The sequence below is a fragment of the Parasteatoda tepidariorum genome, chromosome X2, assembly GCF_043381705.1.
Source record: "Parasteatoda tepidariorum isolate YZ-2023 chromosome X2, CAS_Ptep_4.0, whole genome shotgun sequence".
Taxonomy (NCBI): domain Eukaryota; kingdom Metazoa; phylum Arthropoda; class Arachnida; order Araneae; family Theridiidae; genus Parasteatoda; species Parasteatoda tepidariorum.
In genome coordinates this window covers 54025488-54050776 of record NC_092215.1, presented here as the reverse complement: position 1 = coordinate 54050776, position 25289 = coordinate 54025488, and the positions used below count along the sequence as shown (strand labels likewise).

The 25289-nt window shown below is 32.9% G+C and overlaps 1 long non-coding RNA gene across 7 annotated transcripts; it reads left to right on the top strand.

Annotated features, from left to right (window-relative positions):
• Nucleotides 1-1254: 1254 nt before the first annotated feature.
• On the top strand, nt 1255-21923 carry LOC107443768 (uncharacterized). Of its 7 annotated transcripts, none has more exons than XR_001584032.2 (6): nt 1255-1378; nt 4304-4385; nt 6306-6533; nt 7538-7688; nt 8676-8715; nt 21148-21923. It is a non-coding gene; the product is annotated as an uncharacterized lncRNA (long non-coding RNA). The 7 variants fall into 7 exon arrangements; XR_001584035.2 differs by lacking the exon at nt 21148-21923 and adding an exon at nt 20051-21140; XR_001584028.2 differs by lacking the exon at nt 8676-8715.
• The last annotated feature ends 3366 nt before the right edge of the window (nt 21924-25289 follow it).

The following is a 25289-nucleotide window of genomic DNA, read 5'->3' as shown; positions in this document are numbered from 1 at the left end:
TTACAATTATATTATTTCAAACATAATCATGTAAAAATTTAAAAAATTTGAATAATAAACACAATGCTGATAATAAAAATACTCACAAGTTTGAGATAGACTATAAAGAGTGCTAAAGGAAAATTGCTTCCGATATCATACTGAAAGATTAAAAATAATCAAATTTTAAATATATTTAACTGTTTTTATGACACTTAAGCACTGTCTACTAGAAAAATTTTATAACGTTATATTTTATAAAATTTTATCAGTGCAAATATTATACCTGGCTAATTAAAGATTTTAAATAGCAACTTTATTTATACTTTTAAGAAGCTCCTCATTTATACCTCAAAAATATCTCAATTTTTTACGCAAGGGAATCTGTCGATGTTTAACACATCATACTCAAATGTCCACTTTTGGATCAACAGCACTCCGTACTCCGCACACACTTTGGCATCGGGGCTCTGTTTTTTTCATCACTCATGTGGATACTTCAGATAGTCACAGTCCCGCAGTGGACTAATCGTTAAGACACGGTTCCCAGCAGATCACCGAAGTCAAGCATCACTGGCTGCGGTCAGTGTGCGGGTGGGTGACCACTTGGATCAGTCTGCGTAGGGACCGAGGGTGTGCGGTATTGGTCCTCGTTAAACTGTGCTACCGTAAAGTGCTCGACTTCGCGCGCAGATCGTCGGGCTACCGAAGCGAGGGAGCCATCCCCTCCACAGAGGATCAAAATTGTGATAGAATGTCTTCGGATCATCTTCAGGGATGTTTCCCTGACCGTCGCCAATAGCCCATTGTGCAGCTCTAGTGCGACGTAAATTAACAACAACAGCAACAACAATCAGATAGTCACAGTCTTCAATCATTTCTGCAATTGGAGATCGAAATGTGCTGCAGGTGGCGTAGAGCAGAACTTTCTACTTATGGAAACACTTCGAATGCTTTCACCATTAGTGTGTGGAGAGTCATAGGGGAAGGAAGTACATTAGTTTTTGTACGTTATGAAACTATATGGAACTGAAAACTAAATTGATCATAGTTCCACAAGAAAGCTTCATGGAAACTTAAAAAAATATTTGTGATAATTAAATAGAAAAAATAACAAGAAAGGGGAAAATGTAGTAGTACATTTCTATACAACTAAAAAGAGGGAAGGGGGAAAGGTCAAGCCATGGAACCGGTCTTCTCTCTATATAGCGTATTCGATCGCTGCGATCGCTAACTCACTCCAGGTAATTGATAAGTGAGCTATAAGCAAAATACTGCAAAGAGTTCCAAATATGCCCGTCAATCACTATCATCAATAGAAACTCAGCCACTATCATCAATGTTGTGACGGCGGATAAAGTGAATCTAGTTGAAGATAAGTATGTCAGTCATGCTGAGAGTAAGTTATGTAGTTAGGTTTTCTGTATTAAAAAGCATTATCTAAAAATATTTAAACATTGATATGGTTTGAAAAGTGGAAAAGAAAAGGGAAACTGTAACACTGTTCAATATTGTATTAATTCACATAAGTGCAGATTGAACTGATAACAGAATTTCGTGAAACAAAATTTTTTTTATTACAAATTAAAGTCTACAAGAAAAGAGCAACATCTCTCATCTCGTTAACAATATAATATCGGGCATAAAGGTAGAGTTCAACGAAAGGACTTATAAAAATAACTCGGGTTTCGTGTTGTCAGTAATTTTACACTTTCTAGCGATGAGACCAAGGGGGTCTTCATATTTGCGGGTGCATGATCCAGAGATAATACATTACATTACAGGGATGCACAACCAGCAACCCCTCAGCTTTTGATGTATGGCTGGCCCTAGCATAACAATATTAAAAAACTATTAAAATTTTTTTTGAAATTTTTTTTTTAAAATTAAGTTTTGAAAGCGCCTGTCAAGTTCAAAATAGTTTTCGATCATATTTTTTGGTGGTTATCACTATAAATATCCACATTATTTAAAATCCCAATATTTTTAAAAAAACAAAATTATGATGCATGAATTTCGAATTTTAGTAATCACTTTTTGAAGCTCTTTATTTGTGTCCATTTCATAGTTAATCTAAGTGACTTTACGACAGTGTTGTATTTGTATAAATTTTATCGTAAATCCAAGCTATTTTTCTATAGTTTTTTCTGTAATACATATTTCTACATGGTTTTAAAAATCCCGATGTTTTTAATATGTATATACAATACTAGAATCGTACATTTCAATGTGTGCTGATTTTGTCACAAATCTAAACGATTTTTTCATTGGTTTTTTAAATTCTTTCAACACTTATAACTATGCATTTCCACGAGGCTTCGAAAATCCAGTTATTTTTAAACCAGGGCTATTACGACTTGCGATTTTAAAATCAGGCTTTTTAATCATCACCTTTAAAGTACTCTATTTGTATTGATTTCATTGTCAATCCATGTAGTTTTTGAATGTTTTTATTTTATTTTTAAAATAGCAATATCTTTGATACAATACTACTATAACACGCGAAATTTGGTTTGGTTTTTTAATATGTTCACTATTTTTAAACTTTGTAATTTTTTGTAGCTTGAAAAAGAGCTTGAAAAACCATTTTAGGAATGGTTCATAAAATTATAAAATCTCTCATAATTCACTAAATATAAATGTTCTAAAGTTAAAAATATAATGAAGTGAATCCCAACTAAATGTTGAATCTTATTTTGAGCTATATTGCATTTGCTTTATTTTAAATCATTTTAAACCCCATATAATTTCTTTGTTTAAAATATTTAATTTGCATTTATGTTGCTCAATAAAATAGTTTCACCTTTTTTTTATTTTAATCCAAGAACATTTCAGTTAATTTATTTCAAAATGCACTTTTGTATTATTGGATGTGATAAAGAACCATTACTTCTTTTCCATCTTTAGATTTTTTTCAATGAAACTATTTTGTGATGAATTGAAAATTTATTTATTTTGGAAAGTATTAGTCTGGAATGAATTTTAATATTTAAAGTAATGTAATTTTATGCAAATGTATTATTAGGTTGACTGATAAAAAGAAATGTGCCTGATGTTTACATAAAAATTATAATTGCCATCAACATGTCTAAATACTTGGGAAGGCAGCCTTTCATTGAAATAGGTTGTACGCCCTTAATAAATTGCAATAATATTTTTTTTCAATTTATAAATTTTTTTAATTCACTTACAATAAAAAAAAAAACAAAAAAAAAAACGCTTGACTAAAATTTGAATTTGATTATTGTAAGATAGTGAGTTATTTTCTCATATTTTTAAGATTTATTTTATTTCACTGTGGTAAGTCAGTAAGTATATTCAATGTTCCCATTTAGTAATTTTTCTAAATACCGCCTTTCTATCGCAATTATTATTTCTTTATTAATTAATATTAATTTAAACTAATATTAAAATAATTTAAATTATATATAAATTAAAATAAAATGAAATCTGTAAATACAAAAATCAAATAAAAGCTGAGTTGTAGAGGGAATTTGTAATCTAAATTAACTAAAAAAAATAAATAGACTAAACAATAACTTTTGTCTAACATTTCAATAAGTTCTGCATTCAAAAATTCAAAATAATTAGCCTGTGGAATCTGAATTGTAGAGAAATTAGCTCAACTCCGATTATGAAAATGAATTAGATAAATGTTTATAATCATGAAGATAAAAATATTACTTGTATTATTCTTACTACAATCCTTTAAATTATTAATTATTTTAAAATTAATTTTTACACAATTTTGAGCATACTTTTTTAATAGAATATAAAGAACACATAAAACTATTGAAACGGAAAGAAAGTCAAGCTTTTGATTTTCTGGAAAGAGAAAAAGCGTTATGATTAAATGAAAATAAATAATTTTAATAACGAGCCTATATTTGTGGAACCCAATTCCAAATTTATTCAAGCTCTCATAAGATACATGCACTTCATTATATTTTATTGTCAACTCTATTAAATATTATGTCATTCCTCCTGGAATTAAAATGTGTACTTCTTTGCTAGATGCCAAGTATAATTGTGGAAGAAAATCAGAGGGTAGATTCTGATCTAATAATAGGGCAGTCTTCATCAAAAATAGTGGACACATTAAAGTCCACATAAGACATGATAAAGATGGAAAAGATATTTTTCCAATCAGTTAAAAATTATTTCAAAACAGTTTGTGACTTTACGATTTACAAATTTCCTTCAATAAATGCTGAAATGTTAAATGAGATTGAAAGTGCTTCCTTTTCTAGCATAAAGCTTTTCTGTGACAGATTTCCTGTTTTGACAATACTTTTTAAGTATTAAAATTCTGATGCTCTCTTAGATGAATTGGAAATTCAGTTTTGCTTTCTTCAACTGGAAGATTTGCCCAATGGTGTACTTGCTGAAAGTAGAATGGATATTAAGTAGGTAAAAGTGAACAATTGCTCTAATAGAAATATAAGCTGTTGAGTGAATTTATGCTTGAATTTTCATCTTGCCACATAACAATGGAAGTTGCGAAAGGGTTTTTCTCTTGTCACGAAGAGACTCTCAGTTATCAAGTAAACATTTGGAGAACTTATTGACTGTAAAATCGATATTTTGAGTTTCTTGCTTTGAATTTTTCACTTTGAATTCTCTTAAACAGCTGAGAGTTCTTGATAATGATTCTAAATATAGTTTTATAAAGATTTATGTGTTTTTTCTTATATTTACTAGATTTATATGTTTTTATTAATGTTATGGATTAAACTTGGTTAATATTATAAAAAATTGTTTTATGAATATATATATTATTTTAAACCAATTTTAATTAGCACCTATAAGTTATTAAATTTGGCTAAACATATATGTATTGAAGTGAGAAATTTTCATCTATTACACTATGCCATGGTTCATAAAAAATATCCTGCTTTTAATTTTGGAGTCTGCATCTCAGACTTGTCACTTGAGTCTTCTTTTGTTTGTTTTAATTTGTCCTTTTTGAAATTTGCTTTTCTACTCACAATGCATGGTTTTAAATATAAAAATTATTCTTTGATTTAATTGATGTGCATTCTTTATTGATTTTTTTTTATTTCCTCTTTTCAGTAACTGCTTAACTTAAATGAATAATAGATTTACTGTTAGCTGCGGGTTTTTTTATTGTTGGTAAACTTATTATTGGGAGTACAAATTAGTTCGGTCCGTTTTTTTGTGGTCAAAAATGTATTTATTTAAGAACAAAATGAATGAACAGATTAATCAAAGTATTGTCCATAGCTGGCTACTACTTGAGGCGATCCAAATTAGGAGCCAATTTTTGATTTCTTCGAAAGAAGTGAACCGGTGACCTGCCAAATAATGCTGCATCCGTCCGAACAACCAGTAATCAGAAGGAGCAATGTCCGGCAAATACGGTGGGTGCAGTAAAATATATACCACTTGAGCTTTTTTAAATAATTTTTGCGACATGAGACCGACTGTTATCATGCAGAAGAATAACTTTGTCATGTCACTGCTTGTATTCCGGCCGTTTTTCTCGTAATGCACTGCTCAAACGAATCAATTGTAGCCTATACCAATCGACCGTAATGGAATCACCAGGTTGTAGCAGTTCATAGTATGCAACACCATTCTTCATTCACTATTCGCCATTCTTGAAACGTCGAAACCATTCCTTACATGATTTATCAGTTGGAGCATTGTAACCATAAACTTCTACAATCATTCGATGCGCTTCAGCTGCACTTTTCTTCCAATTAAAGAAGAAACATTAAACTTCCCTCAAATGCTGCTTTGTTACCACAGAATTTGACATATTCAACAAAGTGAAAAACAGGGTTTTTGTATGAAATTCAAAGCAATATAAACTGAATACTACTGACAGATGTCTAACCTCTCTGAAACCACCGAAACCAGTTGTCCCTATGAAACATTCATAACAGCCAGAGCCATCTTTTGAGGATGGGCCGAACTAATTTGTACTCCGAATATACTAATTAATTAATTTTAGTAATTAAGTAACTGATTTTGATTAATTTATTAAAGAATTTAAGCTTTTGTTATGTTAGGAAAATTAGAGAAACAGGTTGGATTGACACTTTGTAGCTTATCTATTAGCATATATCTTCTGCAATATTTGTCAGGAGCGCACAATTGGTATATATTTATCTTTCCTATTGATTTAATAGTTAATATTAAGCATTTAGTTGTTGGCATCAATCACTAAATGCTTAATATTAATGCATCAATCATATGTAAATCAGATTAAAGGATAAATATGGATAGGTTACTGATACTCGTGCACTTTACTTTTCACTTGAGAACTTCATTCGCTAACATGATATTATTATTTTGTAAAGATGGTCGACAGCAACCTAGCATTGTGATGGAACCAGCTGGTATCAGATCATGCTGACTAATATGCCCTAGTCGCCACGGATGCTGTCGGAGGTTCCCACTAGATGTGAGAAACCATAATATGTAAAGAGCTCTATCTATTGTATGTCTGTAGCAGTTGATGGCAGTCGTTAACAAATGTCTTAGTTGATGTCAAATAACTATCTACTATTTAGATAAATGCTTAAACTGTAAGTAAAGTTTCTTGTTTTTCTACTATTTCTTGTGCAGTTATATGTGTTAGCCAAACATGAGGTACTGCATTGGCTTACAAGGTGTTACAAGTATTAGCAATTTCTGAATTTATATGTCTTTCTCCTAATTGAACACTTCTTTTAGCAAATATATTTTAACTGCCTAAAAGTGTCCCTTTTTACCAAAATTTTCTTAAAAATTTTGCGCTAGAATAAAATATGTCCTACCTTGACTAATTATTTCAGCTTCATTGTCTTATATTCAAACTGATGGAGTATATGGGTTTGCAAAACTACAATTATTTTCATGTATAGTTTTAAGGTTACTATAAATCAGAATATGGTGACATCAAACATGGATGAGTGTTACCCTTTTCTGGAAAAATTGTAAGGGTCTGTCTTGAGACTAAGAATCAGGAAACATGTAATTCATGACAGTTGAAATAAATAATGATATTGCTGTACTAATTTATTATATTTATCTTAAAAATTATGTCATTTGATTTATTTTATTATAATTTGAGCAAAAATTTTCTACTCTATTACCATTTCCCATATATGTGAAAATATATAATATAGTAGTTGTTATATTTAAAACTTAGTTTTTTTTTTTAAAATCTATTTCTAACATTTTGAGGATAATAACAAACAAAATGAAAGAGATTTTTTCCCTCCATTTTTGGCATGTTTTTCTCAAATATATTTCACAGACAAAGAGTTAAAAACACTTTTCTAAAACACATAAAATTAGCATAATTTTTTTTTCTTTTTAAATTTTCTAAATTAAAGACCAAAAAAACTAAGGTTCCATTCCAGACCATGATTTTTATTCCATTAAAATAAACATTACCTGAAAGATATATATATTATTTTACAAGACTTTAAGATAAAAATTGTCTTTTTGGATAAAAAGGTTCAGGGTTTCTATTCATGCCACTTCCTGTTTCTAATCAATTTTGTGTAATAAGAAATGTAACAGTTTTACTCTTAATATATTCTAGGAACTGAAATGCAGCTCTGTCAAATAGCATCAACATTTCTTTCTCATCTGCATTCACTTCTGACGGTATACTTGACAGTCTAATTATTCCAAGCTAGAGGGGAAAAATAATTGCAATTGTTAGTAGTAATACGGACATATTAGCTTCTGAGGTACATTTAAAATTATTATTATTTTTTATTATTGTTATTATAATGATTTCTAATGTATAATCTTTCTTTTTTAGTTTTGTTCTTGTTCTTGATATTTAGTTGAAAATAAATATTTAAATATTATAAATGTATGATTAGCTTTTCCCAATGTACATTGATAATGCAATAGATAGGAACAAACTAGAGAGGCAACCATGCACTCCAGATCTAATTGAACTATAAATTTTTACGTGAAAAAAATGTAATTTGTCATGTTTTATTGTACTTGCATGCAATAGTAAAGTTTTCTCAAAGAATTTTACAAAAACTACAGTAAGTAATAAAGTAGGAAAACAATAACTAACTTAAGTAAAAAAATTCTGCAATTTTTTACATATTCCTAAGCAAATTTAATTATAAACTTTTTGTACCCTAAAATTTATTTAAATAATTCTGAAATAATATTTTTTGATTTTAAATTTTTTAAATTTTTTTTGCTATTTTTATCAATAGTTCGTAATTTTAGAATGTAAATGAACACTTATATATATTTTTTTGATATTTGAAAACATCTGATTAGAATAATGTGTAATAAAAAAAAAATTATGTAATTCTCACTATTAAGAATATAAATGCTGTTCAATTTTCCTATTCCCAATCACTGTCTAAGGAAATTTTAGTTGAAATTTCCAAAAAAATAAAGGAACCGTCTTATTCTTTAATACACTTATTTGTTGGTTAAAAAAAATGGAAAATAATAACAGTCCCTCCAGATGTTTTCTGCATTCCTGATTGCATTGTGTAAAAAATATGATTCATTAAATAAATAATCAAAAAAGAATCTTGTTTTAAATAAATTTTATTGTTGGTAAATAATGAATAAATACTGAATAAAAAATAAAAAAGATCTTCAGTGGCTGCTAAATGCTGAAATCAAAAATTTTGTTTAAAAAAATGTATTGGTCAAATGAATCGATTTTAGAATGTAGGACTTTTTATATTTTGTAGGGAAAAAAGGAATATAAGTCTGTTACAATCAGGGCTCAGCGTGAGTAAATTTTTTTTTATTTGCATTTCGCAATTTTTCTCCCTTTTCCTTTAAAAGAAAGATTTCACATTTGGTAATGCGCTAGTAATGAACGACTCACCTAAGTAGGTGGGGCATAGAAGAAGATTGAATATGTAATGAAAAATAGGAACTATCACTTTCAAATGAATACCTGTTGAAATGTAGCAATGCCAAGGAATGATTTTATTTATCATCTATCTTAACTTTCGTTTTCTTATCTGCTGTGGAGCTGCCCAGAGCATGAAATTTTGTGTATTTCTCCTGAATTGAATTTTCTTTTTCAATAGGGTTCAAGCGCACCTTAAAAGTGCTCAATAAAGCTTAATTTTGCTGCATAAAAATTAAGCACTCTTAAAAGTTCTTACTTATTCTTTAAAAGAAAAAGTGTGAATAAAATATTAACTTTTTTACTATGCTATTTTTTTTCTTTTCAAAAATCCGATATTTTTAAAATAAGATGTTATTTTGTCATACGAATTTAAGTTATCACTTTTTGTCATGTAATTTTACGATGTTGGATGTTTTTTGTGATGTTTGATGTTGGTAGTTATTTGGAATTTTTTCAGCCCTTGATTTTTAATGATTTTTTACTATTGATGTTACTTCACGCGAATTTAAAATTTAAGTTACCATTTTTAACACATTTGATTTTGTCGTATATATACTTAGTTTTACAATTGTTTTGTGATTCATGTTTGCATGTTTTTTTTTAATTCCAATATTTTTAAATATGCGATGTTATTTTATCACATGAACTTAAGTAATGTTAACGATTTATTTGAAACTCACTCTTTATTCCAAAATGACTTTGATTCTAATAGAACTTACCATTCAACTGTGCTTAAATTGAATTCTGTCTTTATTATTTTTCACAATTTTAATTATTCGAAGAAATATTTGTTTAATTGCATACAGTATAAGCATTTGCTAGCATAATCAAAACAAAATACTGTCTACAGTTATAGTATTTAATATAAACTTATACTTTTAAAAACTTAATGCCAATAATACTTTTTCTATTTTTTTGCCATCAGTGCTTTTTTTTAAAAATTTCAGTTAACTGCATTATTGTTTTCTATTTACTGATCAGCCATTTCTTTAAGTTTTTAAAATATTTGGCAAATAAGCGCATTTGAAAACTAATGTAGCTATATGTATTGAGACTAATAAAATTAATCATAAATGTATCAAATAGATATGAAAAGAAAATTATAAGCTTACTTGTTTAATGGCAAAATTTTAGTAAAATTCACAATTTGTGATAAAATTTGCAATATTTTTAAAGTGTCTAAATCTTGTATAAATTATTTATTATCCGTAATCTAAATAATTTTTAATAGTAACTTAGATTCTAATCATAGGGTGTAGTGTGAGAGGGGGCACACTTTATTTCAAGAAAACTGTTTATTTTAAATTTTATGAATATATGCATATTTATTTCGTTTATGTATGTCTATTTATATATAAATGTATGTATGAAACTTAAAATAAACAAGCAGTTTTCTAAAAACATAAAGTGTGTTCTCCTCATGCTACGCCTAATTTTTTTAGTACATTGAACTGTTTGAATTTTACTCTAGATAACCTGAAAACTTTTGAGAATTCTGTTTCGTTCAATATCTTCTTTTGAAAAAACTGAGCTTTTTCTATGCCAGATATAAATAACTGTAATCTTAGTAGAATTTTTTCCTTTAATTTCACGCAACAATCCCATGTTTTATCTGTTACAATTTGAAGCAGATGTGCATCAAGCCTCTTACATTTTCCACCTTCAATATAAATATGTTTGATTACTTCATGCAGTGCTTCTAAACACATGTTTGTATTTATGCCTGCATTACACTTAGAAGTTGGGCAGCTCCAAAGAGCAGGGCACATCGACCAGAGGTCTATTGTATCCAAACCCTAAATCATGATTAGCAAGAAAGCTTTATAGCTGAAATAAAGTTCAGCAAACACCTGACAGGAATATCTTGCTGTTCCCAGACTTTAATGTAATTTTGCCTTAAATGCTCAAATATTTAAGCAGAATAGACCTCACAAACGCAAAGTATATGTCGTGAAGTCTCCTCCTCAAGATGCCAACCTCTACAAAGAGGATTAGATATTACACCCATTATGTATAGGTGTCGCCTGAGGGTGCAGTGTCCAGTGAAAAGACTAATGATCTTTCTCAAACTGTTCTTGTTAAGCTTAAGAAGCTCTTTTTGACACACGCTGGGACTGTCACGATTCAGCTCTTTAGCCTGACTCTGACCATCCAAGTTGAGCTATTGCTCTTGGGCAAGTTTGTCATAGGGTTTGAATACAGATGCTCTGAAGGATGTGGGAGAAATTCCTAAAGCTTGTTTAGGGCTCCAGAAAATTGCATGGAGCTAGCCTGTGCTAATTCATCGGCCAGCTCATTAGCATACCCATATATCCAGACACCCAGGGTAGGTATACCTTGTTACGAGTAGGAGGGTCACAAAGGACCAAGAAGCTCTTCCACACTAGAGAATAGGTCTATTTACACCTTGTTAGTGATAGAAGAGCAGCCTGACTGTGAGAGCAAATGTAGATAGTTATATTTAGATAACCCATGTCTAAGCTTTGATGATAGTCTCAACAGAGACTGTCAAAAGCACCTTCAATATCAATAAATACCATCAGAGCAATCTCTTTATCTGAGAGTGTTTTCTCAAAGATGAAGGAGCGCTCATATAGAGCAGAGTCTGTTGACTTGCCAAGTTAATAAGCATGCTGTGAGGAGGACAGTGGCTTATTAATGAGTAGAGAGCCTAAAATATCTGTCAATAAACTTTTCAATGACTTTCAACAGACATGAGGCGAGGCTGATTGGTCTAAATGATTTAGCCTCAAAGTAATTGTCCTTACCTGATTTTGGGATGAAAATTACCCTGGTATTCCTCCAAAAATGAAGTGTATACCCAAAGGCTATACAGGCTCAAAAGATCCTACATAGAGTAGGGGCTAGTATGTCAATCCCCTTAATAAAAATTACGGGCATGATGTCATCTATTCCTAGTGGCTTATAGAGCTCTAAGATTTAATAGCCCATAGGCTATAACATTTTCATAGGAGATCATTTTGACGGCCTCCCAGTCATTTTTACTGCAAGTAGTTGTATGATTATTGTAAAGATATTCATTTTCTACAGGATGAGATCCAGGGAAGTGAGCTTCAAATTATTTACCTAGAGCCTCTTTCCCTGACTCACTATATTTTCCGTTTGTAAGACAGATAGCATTAAGGTTGCAACTATAGTCTTTTGTAAGAATTTTTGCAACCTTTGCGGTTGGCAGGAATTGTGTTAATACCATTGCCGAAAGTCTGCCAAAAGCGACATTTAGCAGCTCTAATAGCCTTATTATAGGTAGTTAGAGCGTTTCGGTGGGACCGCCATTCACCTGATTTCTATGCCCTGTTAAATAACTTCCTAGATTTCTTAAGATTTTACTAAGCTCGGAAGACCACTAAGGAACACGCCTTGGGGAGCTAGTGGAGATAACATTACTATGATATAAATCGAGTATGATCTGTTGCACTTGGTCAACAGTTCACTTGACATCATCTACATCAGTGTTCCCCAACCTTTTTATCACTGCGGAACTGTCAATGTTTGATAATTTTACCACGGCCCACTGAGGGGGGGGGCATTGATTGTTTATATTTTAGATTATTTTGATTTTATAATTTTAACTTAATTGTATTCAAACATACCTTTAAAATAAAATACAGTTACACTAAAAAATAAAGTGATTTAACATTTTAACTTACTTGAACGTTACATCAATGAGAACCCTGAGCTTGTTTCTTTGCAATAAGACAGCTCCATCTGGGGGTAATCGGAAACAATGACACCCAAAGTGTGTTGCTTATCTCCAGTTTATTCCGTTGCTTTGTTTTGGTTGCTGTTACTACAGAAAATCCCGCTTCACACAGATAGGTTATTTGAAATGGCAATAGGGATTTAAGTGCTGTGGTGGCAATCTTGGGGTATTCTGCCAAGACTTTAATCCAGAACACCGGCAGAGTTGTTGTTTCGAACGTAGTTTTAAGGCCGCCGTCATTTGCGATCTCCAACAGTTGATCTTCTTCTTGCATTGACCAGCTAGATTCACCCGATTTGTTGGCAAATGGGTCGCGGATCCATTCCTTACCAGTTCGTGGGTCTTCTGCGGTTGGGAAGTAGCGCTCGAACTTTTTTAAAAGCAAAGACAAGTGATCGTGAACAAACTGGGAGAAAGAATATTCAGGCTCTGTCTCGTCTAAAATACCCGCTAATGTCTGAAACATGTCGAAAATGCCTCTGTTCTCGCGTCGTCCCCATAACTCCAGTTTGGCTTTAAAGGCAGCTACTTTGTCAGCCAACTTGAAAACAGTTGTCATTTTCCCCTGAAGGCACAGATTGAGTTCATTTAGCAGGTTGAATATGTCACACAGGTAAGACAGTTTGGTGACCCATACCTTGTCACTGAAATGTGTTGCCAGCGGTGACTTCTTTTCTAAGAGAAATCTTTGCAATGGCTCTTGCAATTCAAATACTCTCAGTAGCGATTTTCCTCTGGATAACCATCTTACTTCTGTGTATAACAGAAGGCATCTGTACTCTGCGTCCTTCTCCTCACAAAGCTGCTCAAACAGGGGCGAGTTAAGGGCGTGTGCTTTGATGTAGTTAATAACTTTAACGACATCAGTCAATATGCTGTTAAATTCTGGTGATATTTTTCGGCTTGCTAGCACTTCCCTGTGAATGAGACAATGTGTAGCTTCACTCTCAGGTGCAACTTCCTTAATCCGAGCAGTTAAACCAGATAGACGTCCGGTCATAGCAGCAGCTCCGTCTATGCATAAGCCTACACAAAAGGACCATTTTAGTTGTCTTGATATATAACCATCCAGTGACTTGAACAGTTCTGCTCCTGTGGTGTTGGCTGGCAAAGATAGTGCACATAACAAATCCTCATGCACATCTTCCTGATATTGATATCACACATAAACAAGTAGTATTGCCTTGCTGTCACAGGGTGCATAGCGTTTGTAAAAAGTACTTAAAGGTGCTTTTTTGGGGATTTCGTTTTTAAAAGCTTTTAAAGGTGCATTTTTCAGCTGGCGTTTTTAAAAAGTGCTTTTTTCCCTCGAATAATTTCATGTCGTACCCACGTTATGACTTGCGCATGCACGCATTCTTCGAACCGAAACCCGAGTGCTTCAATTCGGATGGAGAATATCAGATCCTTATGAAATGTTTTTCTTTTTAATTTATTTTAATTTTATTATTGTTTATTTTATTTTACTTCTAACACTTTTTTTACGTAGGGGGTATGGGTACTTTTGTTCTGAGTTCAGGGTCAAGTTGAATTCACTCGATGATTTGGGAAAGTAATGATTGTTTCGATTTACGTCTGTTTCTGTTTGGGGTTTTTTTAAAGCTAAAACTGTTGATAAAAAGTTTTTGTTTTCAATGATATCACTGATTGAATATGAATTTTTTGAGTGCTTGAAAATTTTTGTAAAGTGCTTGAAAAGTTTTTAAAAAGTGCTTATTTTTGATTCAAAGATTTGGCTACGCACCCTGTGTCAATATCTGTAGATTTGTCAACCTGGAGTGCGTACCACGGTGCTGCATTAATCCTTTCCAACAATTGCTTTTCAATGTCTTCGGCTATTTCCTCAATGCGCCTAGTCACAGTGCTAGCCGACAAAGGCACATGTGCTATCTTTTCCACAGCAGCTTCTCCTAGTATTTCACTGCAAATGTCTTTAGTGGCAGGCAAGATTAATTCTTCACCAATATTAAATGGCTTTTTAGCTTTAGCAATGCGGTTAGCTACCAAATATGATGCTCTTAGTGCACTCTCCTTTATTGATGTGGTGGCCATCATAAATTTTTTTGTCCTTCGTGTTCCCGTTTTTTTCTTTCAAAATACTCCAGGGACTTGTCTTTTAATCCAGAGTGCTTGACGTTCAAGCGGCGAAGCAGTTTTGAAGGTTTCATTGCGTCATTAGAGAGTTGATCGCCGCAAACTATGCAGAGCGGTTTTGGTTTGTGTGAATCGCCTGTCCCGACAAAACCATACTTCAAGTAGGACTCATGGTATTGTCTGTTAAAAGTTGCATGTTTCTTTGATGTTGAAGGCCCTTCGGTCTCTTCACTGAGCCTTTTCTTTTTTCCAAGGAAAATTTCTGAGGACGTCTGTTTTGTATTCATTTTTGCTAACTTGTGAGTTAAATTTGTGCAGACGCAATACAGACGTACACCAAGCACTGTTAAACCTGTGAAACTACCGGTGAACAGAGAGAGGAGTGATAGACACTTTATTTTTACAAAAAACGAACAAAACCGCATAAAGCACTCAAAACAGTAGAGAGGAACCATGGTCACGTGGTCTTTGGGCGACTAAATGGCAGACGAGCCAGCTTCTCTTTTATAGCCTTACTATACATTCTCGCTGTGTGAGGCCTCTGAATCGAGAGAAAAGACGAAGTTCTTTATTAGTTCCAATGCAAATGTCGCGTCGTGCTTTCGTTTTTTATTTATGATATTTACAGTTACGATGATTGTTTTTTTTTTAATTAAAACTAATTGAATGAGAAAATAGTTGCAGAAGATTTTTTTTTTTACTTTTTAGAACATTAAAAAATTTATGTTACTACACTAGGGAACCGATTATCCGGAACGATCGGGACCATCGCTATTCCGGATAACTGATTTTTCCGGTTTTCTGAATCGCTACAAAAAGCCGTTTTTTTTATTGTTAAACTCAACTAAAAAAAATAACATTTGGAAACAATCTTAAAAAGAAGAAAAAACGAAGTAATACACTAATGATTATTTTCAAAATGATGGTAAGGTAAGCATTTTTCAAAAAAGAACGAAAAATCCTAAAATCTTATGAATTTTTGTTTTTAAAAATGGCGGGAAAATTTATCAAAATTCGTTCCGGTTTTTTGGTTTTCTGGTTTTCTGATTTACGAATAACGGGTTCCGTACTGTACCTTCGGGGGCATCTTTTTTTTAAATAAATAAAATTTTAATGGAGCACAGATATTTTTAATTTGGGGTATAAACCTAGGAATTTAAATTCAGTTTCAATGAAATGGGCGGCCCGGTACCATTTGATCCATGGACCAGGGGTTGGGGACCACTGATCTACATTGTTTTACTTACCAGAGAGGTTTATACTTACCCAGAGATGCCAACTGCTCCGGACACGCCGAAATAATTAAAGAAACGGTAAATAATTACAAAGTAAATTTTGCGAATATTTGACTATTTTTTCTGGCTTTTTGAAAGGCATAGCATGTCATAAGTACTTGTACAAAGTTGTGAATGATATAAGCCTACGAATTATTTAAATATAGCGGTGGATAAAAATCTACTAAATTGAATTTATTAAACCAAGAATCACAGTTGATAGTCTACCACTTTAAAATACATATTTGCTGTCCGGAGCAAGTTGGCATCTCTGCTTACCAGATAGGTTAACTGACCAGCTGTTCCAGGGTTCCTCCTTATGACCTTTAATCCAGTGAGGCCTTTAATAGAAAAGGTAAATAGTTGGTGATCTGAAACAGTAACTGCATCAGATACCTTCCAATCAGTCATCTAATATACAGGAATAGAGTTACATAAAGTAAGGTCGATGACTTCCATTCTGTTATGCGTAGCAAAGATGGGTTCATTGCCTTGTTCATTGGACTTATAAGTTATAAAATAAAATATGTTCCATTAATACATCCCCTCCCGCTGGTTACAATCACTACTACCCACACTGTGTTGTGAGCATTTGCATTACAGTCAAAGATAAGTCTGCAGTAACTAAAACAGTAACAAAACAGTAAACAGTAAAGTAACAGCAACTAAATCCCTGTGGAGAAAGTTGATAAGGTTAAGGGCATTTAGATTAGACCTAGCCAAGATGCAGGCCCTGGGAGGGTCACAATGGATATCATAAAAAGTATTAAAACCCTTAACATTGAGGGCTATAATTTTACCCTTACGGGTCCAGGGGCTCTTGCATAACAGCAATGTCTAATTCTCCATTCAGCCTTTTAGCCAAGAGACTAGAGGCAGCAATGCTATGATGGAGATTAATCTGACCAACCTTGATTGTTTCTGTTGCCATGAATGATTAAAGGAAAAGAAACAAGAATGGCAACTGCCTATACTGGTGGGATTTAGCAGGAAGATCCCCTTTAACAGTTCTATGGCTTTGTCAATTCTAAGCATAGATGCTAGTAAATCAGGTTGTGGAGTTAAATCCGACCCAGAGCCGACCCCAGCTCTGAAATATCAAGATCATCGATTGAACTTACCTTAGAATCAGGAGAATTGGCCTTCCAGGGTTCCTCATCCTGATCAATTTCCCCCAGCTCTTGGCCTTCAGATGTGACAGAGGGGACATCCAATGTTGTTGGAACCTCTGCTGCCCTTTTCTTATTTGGATCATTGATGATTTTAAAGGTTACACAATCCACACCAGTGAAAGCACCATAATCGGCTTTCACTATGTCCTCAACATCTTCAGGATCAACCTCAAAGATCCATCTAGAAGTGCCCGCTCTCACTGCATTTTGCAGAACTCTCCACCTTATGGACTTCAACCCCATGTTGAGTTGCTGCAGATGTTTTAGGAAGGTAATCTGATCAGAGAACTTTCCTTTGGTCTTGAAGGCTACCTTCACAGGCTTGGGCAACTCATCAGCACTAAGAATTTTCAGTGTGATGTCACCCAAGGATTTCTCATTAAAGTGGCTCCTGATCTAATCCACTGTGTTCAGGAAAGAAAATGGGCCAAGTTTTAGACTCAATATTTATAAAAATGTGCACTATATTATAATTTATTTTGAAGAAAACTTCCGATGAGTTTTAGTTGCACCATTTTTCCTAGCCGCCTTAATGGAGAAGGTGGAAAAAGGAAAGGACTCCGTTGAACGAAGACGCGACAACAGAAAAAACACAAAAATCGAATGTACCGTGCGAAGCGCAGGCAGCCCCTTAAATTGCAAAATGCTATAAACAAGTTACAGTTAGAAAAAATTAGAAGTTGCGGTTAAATAAGCTGCAAAAAGGTAAAAGTTAAAGTTTTAAATATATTTGATAGATACAGTTAAGAAACAACAAAAAATGTAGAAGTAAAAGATCTCATGTGGATAGATAAAAAAAATAGGCGATGCAGCCGCTATTCTACAAATTTGAGAGGAGCAACATTCCAGTTCACTTTCATAAGGGAAAGTGTAAAAATTACCAAATTAATTCAAAAGACTATATAAATGTTTAGATCTAAATATAGTGAGTGACTCCATGTCACATATTATTTTACCTATAAATATATATAGATATTTTTTTTCAATAAATTTCCCCTTAATAAAATTCAATCTTTCATATTGACAATCTAAATGGGCCATAAGTTAATAGTGATAGCTTTCACCATTAACATATGAATAGTCATAGGCAGGGGTTGAAAGAATTTGAAAAATGTGGGTAACCAGTAAAATTATTAGTACTTCCTCTATTTCTGGTTTCGTTTTTTCCAAATTTGAAATTTTGGTGAATAAATCCATGCACAAAAATAAAGTACTACTTACATTTCAAATGCTTAATAATGACAACAGAATGAAAATATTTATTACAACATAATAAAATATTTTAAATTTTTAAAAGAAATGTCAAAATAGTAGAAATCCATGTGTGATTTCAAACTATTATACTTTTGTTTTTATAATTACACAAGTATTACTGGGTTAACTTTATCTGCTACAAAAATACACAAATTAGAAATAAGAGTAGCAATGTTTCAAGTGCCCAAAATTATGTGCCCATTTTCAAGACTTGCCAGACATTAACGAAAAGAAACCAAAGTGAAAAAGATACAAATTCCAATTTTGTTAACATAATGTTATTATAAAACTAGAATTTAGAAATTTGAGGACTATGTGACAGCATGAATATAAATAAGATTTTTCTCCAAAAACTGTTGAAAACAAGACAAGAATGGGGAAAAAATATTGAGTTCAATTCTTTGAAAATTTTTCTTTTCATATATATTAAAAAAAAAATGTCAGATCACCCTTGAAAAGATAAAAATACAGTAGCCACTTAAGATTTGTTGGTTGCCAATGCTGATTGTACTTCATTAGCCCTGAACATATTAGTTGAAAATACATTAGTTTCTTGATATTCAAACTAATTCATTGTCTTGATATTCAAACTAATTAAATATGTTGAAACTATTATTGCTAAAGCAAGCTTTGTGGAAACTTTAAGATGCATTTTTGATAATCTTAACTTAAAAAGTATTTTAAAAGGGATAAACATTGTAGTACATTTATTCCTATGCATTTAAACTGAGGGGGGACTCCGGACATGGTGTATTTGAACATTGCAATTGCAAATGGTTAACAGTTTTTTCTAAATTTTGTGCTAATATAAATATTATAAACTGCATTTTATGAATACAATGCAAATTATGAAAATTACTTCTTTGTTTAACACTTTACACACAAATAGCCTAATTATCTTTAATGCTTATTGTAAAATCAAATATTTGTTAGGCAATAGAAAATAAAACATTTAAATAAGATTATACTATTAAAATTATTTTTAATGCAAAATATATATTATGAACATGAGTAACACTTGCTAATTCACTCTTCACTAAGGTACTCAAGATATATCAGTTCATTTTCATTGCCAACATTATAAAAAGTGACATAGATTTTATCATTCTCTATGACTTCATTTGTTGATGGGCAGCAATTTCTGCTTCTACAAGTTCTTTCTGATTTTGATGCTCTAGACCGAGAATCTTTTGATGTAAAGATGCCAGAATGATTACAAGAAAAGTAAAGTTTTTTGCTGCCATTTGCGAAAGAAATTGAAGCCCTGGAATAGTAATATGACCTGAGTTGAACCTCAATTGCCTCTTTCCATTGTAATAAACCTGGGTGAAATAAAAAAAAACATAATTTAACCTTCACTGTTTATTAGGATACTACTACAATATTACATATTCAATAAATTCAAAATAGATATACAAACTCATTAATTCAGGACCAATTATTACCATGAAAAAAATATTTGAACAAACAAATGTACAAAATGACAGATTTAATGCTAGATGCAACTTAAAATAATCTAAATCAAATCACTGCAACTTAATAATATAAATAAAGCTTTATATGACTGACACTTCAAATTGAAACACATAATAGTTTTTTTTAAAAAACTTCTCACTTCAATCTTAATCCAATCTTAGTAGCTGTTCTATAGGTTTACAAAAATAAAAATCTATTTTTTTTTTTGCAGCACATACCTCATCATTGTAGTTAAACAGCTTATCCATGCACAACAGACTTACAACTCTTAATGTTTAATACCCTAATATAGTAATCAACTAACAAATGTAATAGAAATTACTGTTTTTGAAATGTATCGTAATATAAGTTATAACAGTTACTACATTACATAACAATAGCAACATAATGCAAATTAAAACTTTATACTACTTATAAACTTACTTGTAATAGAACTCTTTTCTTTTACATCTATGATGTTATGAAATTTTGATAAATGGCTCCTTAATAATATCTGAGTTGTGAAACACACCTCGCAACCATTTACTGTACATTTCAAACTTCCAGTTGTTTCATCTGCTTTATAAACGTTCCTTCGATGCTCGTACAAATTTTTATAAATTTTTTCGCAATATTTGCTAATCATTTTATTCATTATTAAACATAAATAATAACAAGTTAATAAGTAATAATAGGAAGCACTAATAACATGTGTAAACAGAGCAAGTGTGAAAACTAAATATCAAATCTGTTGCAAAGGATTTCTTTTTTGACTTTATGAAAAAAAAAAATTTGTTAATGCTGTTGATAGAAAAAATCACTTTCAGAAAATGAAAGTCTTGATATATTGAACGGGCTAATAACTTCCAAAGTAGATTTATTTCTAAATATAATTCACGAATGCCCTCAGTAGACGATTAAAATTGTGATGGTATGTCTTTGGATCATCCCTAGGGATGTTTCCCAAACTGTCGCCAATAGCCCATTGTTATATGTTGATACTTCAATAAGTTTTTTCCACTTACCCTTTTTTTTGTTTCTCACTGAAATTATGTCTTTGCATACCGTTATTTTTACAATACCTGAAATTTCTTAATTAAAATATCTGCAACTAAATCTAGAGAACGAAATACTATGTTGGTACATGTATACTAAAAGGGAAGGAAAATATTTTATGAATGCTTTAATGTTTGTGTTCAATTTCTTTAAACATAACATAGGTTGTAATTCAGTTCTTGAAAGCTTTCCTGAAAACATTATAGTAAGAGAAAATTTATTTAAATTGTGACTGCTGTTCTTAATTAAAACATTTTTTTCTTTTTCATATAGTTTTCTACAAGTTTAGTAGCAAAATTTTCCAGAAGGAAGCAGTTATAAAGGTAATGTGAAAGCAAGCTGATCCGAATATTATCATCCAAGGGATTCCAGTTCTCCATCCAGCAGACCTGCTCCCAAGGACTCTAGCAAAGCTCCAAGCTCGAGTAACAAAAGCCACTCCAGTAAACCTTTGAGCGATCATGACAACAGCCACTCCAGCAAAGCTTAATGTTTGATATGCTTCACAAAGCTTAATGTTTGTGACATATTCCAAGCAACAGAGACTTTGGCCATACATTTCAAGGCCCCCCAAAAAAGAAAGAAAATCATCGACCAACGTTTACTGTCGCGTGCCTTAGATCCAATGGATACCCATCATGAATAGTTACATTTTTCATTCAATGGATGGACCCATTCGTTCACAAGTGTTGCTGGAACAATTATTCAAGATGAAGATGGCCTTTATGATTTTAACAGATGCCATGACAAAAGGAAAATGACTAGTTGTCACAGACAATTTACCGGAATACCATCTGGCTAAAGAAATTAAAACTGATTTTGAAACCTGCGAAATATTTGGGACGATGCGATGTGTATATTGTTCACGTGAGGACTGTTACAAGAGGATTGCTGGCACAGGAGGCATCTCCCAATTTTTTCATTTTCCCATGGAACCCATCGATCATGTGTAAGCCATTTTGTAATTTTTTTAAATAGTCATTTTGTAAATCATTTCGTAAATAGCCTTGTACATATTGCATGCAATAAAAACGTTAGTATAAAAAAAATTTGTATTTATTTCACAATGTTTAAAAAAATGTTACGGGTTCCCCTATTTGGGAGACCAGTCCCATTTTTTTGAAACACTCACCATGCCGACATTAAATAACTTCATTTTTTGCACTTGCCAGCACGAGTGCTTCTGGTATTCGAAATATGTCCATATATGAATGATTTTACTTTTTCAACTCGTGAAACTTTATTACATTCACCTTGTATCAACTGGCTCTTAATAAGTGCCAAAAACAAAATGATTCAATGTTGGCATCTCGAGTGTCTTAAAAAAATGGGATAGGTTCCCAATTGGGGGGACCTATCCCATTTAGAGCTCCCCCATAGATCTTGGAGCATCACAAATCCTGATGGAGCATCACTAACCCCAATGGATCTTGGAGCATTAGCGTGGATCTCATGGAGCATCACAAACCCCATGGATCTAGGAGCATCCTGATGGAAACTCCTCCTAGGATACATTGAAACTGTTTACGGACAACTCGCAACCATTAAAATTTAAGGTTGCATGTTTCTTCGAGTCTCTCACTCCTTGTTGCTGTGCTGCAATTTTACGTTTTAGTGTTTCATTTTCGTATTTTGTTGCTCTTGTGTGTTTCCTCAAGTCCCGGACTTCTTGTGCCAGTGCTGCTCTCTTGTTCAGCGCTGCGTTGAATTTAAGCATTTCTACACCTAGTTTATTGGTCATGTGCTCTAAAATGCCCAGCTGAAACGTTTTCACTCGACCACATTCAAATACTCACACAACCCGTGAGTTTTGAACCCTGTTGAAAAAGCACATCATCATGAAGCGGGCTGTGAATATTTTTTTCTGGTCCTGTCGTTGTGTCGCTGAAACTTTCAGAGCATTCTCTGAAGCATTCGGAGCATCACGAACCCCATGGATTTTAAAGCATCATCATCCCAACTGATCTCGGAGAATCACAAACCCCATGTATCTCGGAGCAACCAATATAATTTTAGAGCAACGCTATCCGGATGGATTTCAAAGCATCACAAATCCCTCGGAGCATCAGAATAGTTATGAGAGCATCTCAATTGAGTTTGGAACATTCCAATAGTGTTCAGAGCATCTCATGGATTCTGGAGCAGTCCAAAGAAACAATGTAATATGAATGTTCTTCAGAGCAACCCAATGCAGTTCAAAGCCTTACTGTGTAATGTGCTGGGCAGAAACGTTTCCCCTCGACCACAATCAAATGTCTCACAGCATTATCATGAATGTAATATATTAATAATTTAAGCATCGAGGAGCAAATGTTTGTTCTGTATTTTGAGGCTTCTGGTTTGGTTTTGTGGGTATGATAATGCCTTTTCTGAAAATTCCTTCACAGTAAGAGGAGTATATTTTGTCTTTTGGTATATGGGGAAGTACTAGCACTGTCCCAGCATCTACTTGTGGTTTTAATACAATTTTCTCATTTCCCTCTACAGATAATTATGACTCAATTTGTCCTTGGTATCCTGAGGGAAATTGAGTATTGAGTACTTTTACACAGCTCAAATGGGGAAACAGTGTAGCAGTTTCATTGGGTAATAATCCAGTTTAACAGGTACAATTTCTCCACGACGTAAAATTATTTACCTATTTGGTATTGGCATACACAATGATTCTTAGTAAAATCAACATATACAATGTGTCTCTTGGTCGGGAGTGTGACTCTCTGCTTCACTCTCTTTTTCATTTGTCATTTGGTCACTGTTGAACATTTTCAATATCACAGAAATTATAATGAAGTTCAACAAATAATAAGTTTGTGAGCTTCCAACCAATGCTTACAATCGTTTTAAAATTTTTTTTTAATGAATATCTTTTGCCTCAGGTATCAGAATATTTTCCTCAACCCGATTCATGATGATTTCAAATTCTACACATGCTTCACTACTAACGTGTTGTGTGACATTTGATTGTGGTCGAGTGAAAACGTTGCAGCTCAGCACGTAAATCAGTTATGCTATGAATTGCATTGGGTTGCTTTGAACAACATTCATATTGCATAGCTTCTTTGGACAGCTCTGAAAACTATTCATATGCCCCATGACGTGAGTCTGAAATTAATAGGGATGCACGGGTTGTGTGAGTATCTGAATATGGTCGAGTGAAAACGATTCAACCGGGCATTATAGAGCACATGACCAAGAAATTGGGTGTAGAGATGCGTAAACTCAACGCAGAAATCATATCAGAAATTGAAACACTGAACCGTATGAGTGCAGCACCGGAACAAGAAGTAATTGACTTGAAGAAACACGATACGAAAATGAAACACTCAAACGTAAAATTGCAGCACTGGAACAAGGAGTGAGAGACTGGAACCTTGAATTTTAAAAGCTGTGAGGTGTCAGTATATAGTTTCAATGTGTTCTAGGTGGAGGGAGTTTCCATCGAGATGCTCCTAGATCCATGGGGTTTGTGATGATCCATGAGAACCGTTGATGCTCCAAGAATGAATGTTTTAGTGATATAAGAACAGGGAGAGAAAAATTTTTTTGGTTGAAGCCCAGAAAATTTTTTGGTTGACTGGAGCTCAGAAAATTTTGTGGAGCCCGAGTCAAAAGATCTTCATCAACACAATATTGCAAAAAATTTCTTCTCTGTTTTTTACTTGTTATATGATGAAGATCGTTTGTCTCGGTCTCCAAAAAATTTTCTTCAACCCGATTCATGATGATGTGCTTTTCAAAACCTAAACATGGCTCACAAGATCCTTGTGTGAGCTCGAACATTTGATTGGCGAACACTTAAAATATTTACACAATCATAGGGATCCTGCATTCGGTAGTTTTGAACAACATTCGTATTGCAATGCTCCTGAATGTGATGCCCCATGACGTTCCTCTGAAATTCATTGTGATGCTCTTGAATCCATTAGACTGCTCCATGGGATTTGTGATGCTTCGAAATCTATTGTGATGTTCCAAGATCCATTGGGGTTTGTGATGCTCCAAGATCTATGGTAATGCTCCAAGGTCCTTGAGAGTGCTCTAAATGTTTTAGCGAATACTCTGAATGTCTAGGTGGTACAAGTACAGGACCAGAATTTTTTTTTGCTGAAGTTTAGAAAAACATGTTGATTAGTGTGAGCTTCCACTGTAATGCTCTTGAATCTATTAGGATGACCCATGGGATTTGTGATGCTCCATTGGGATGGTGATACTTTGAAATCTATTGAAATAGCGTTGCTCTGATATTCATAGGGATGCTCCGAGATCCATGGATTTTTGATTCTATATGGGATTTGTGATGCTCCAAGATCCACTGGGATGGTGACACTCTGAAGGTTTCTGAGAATGATTTGAATTTGAATGATACGCAAGGACAGGAACAGAAAAACGTTTGACTGAGGGAAAAAAATTCCGAA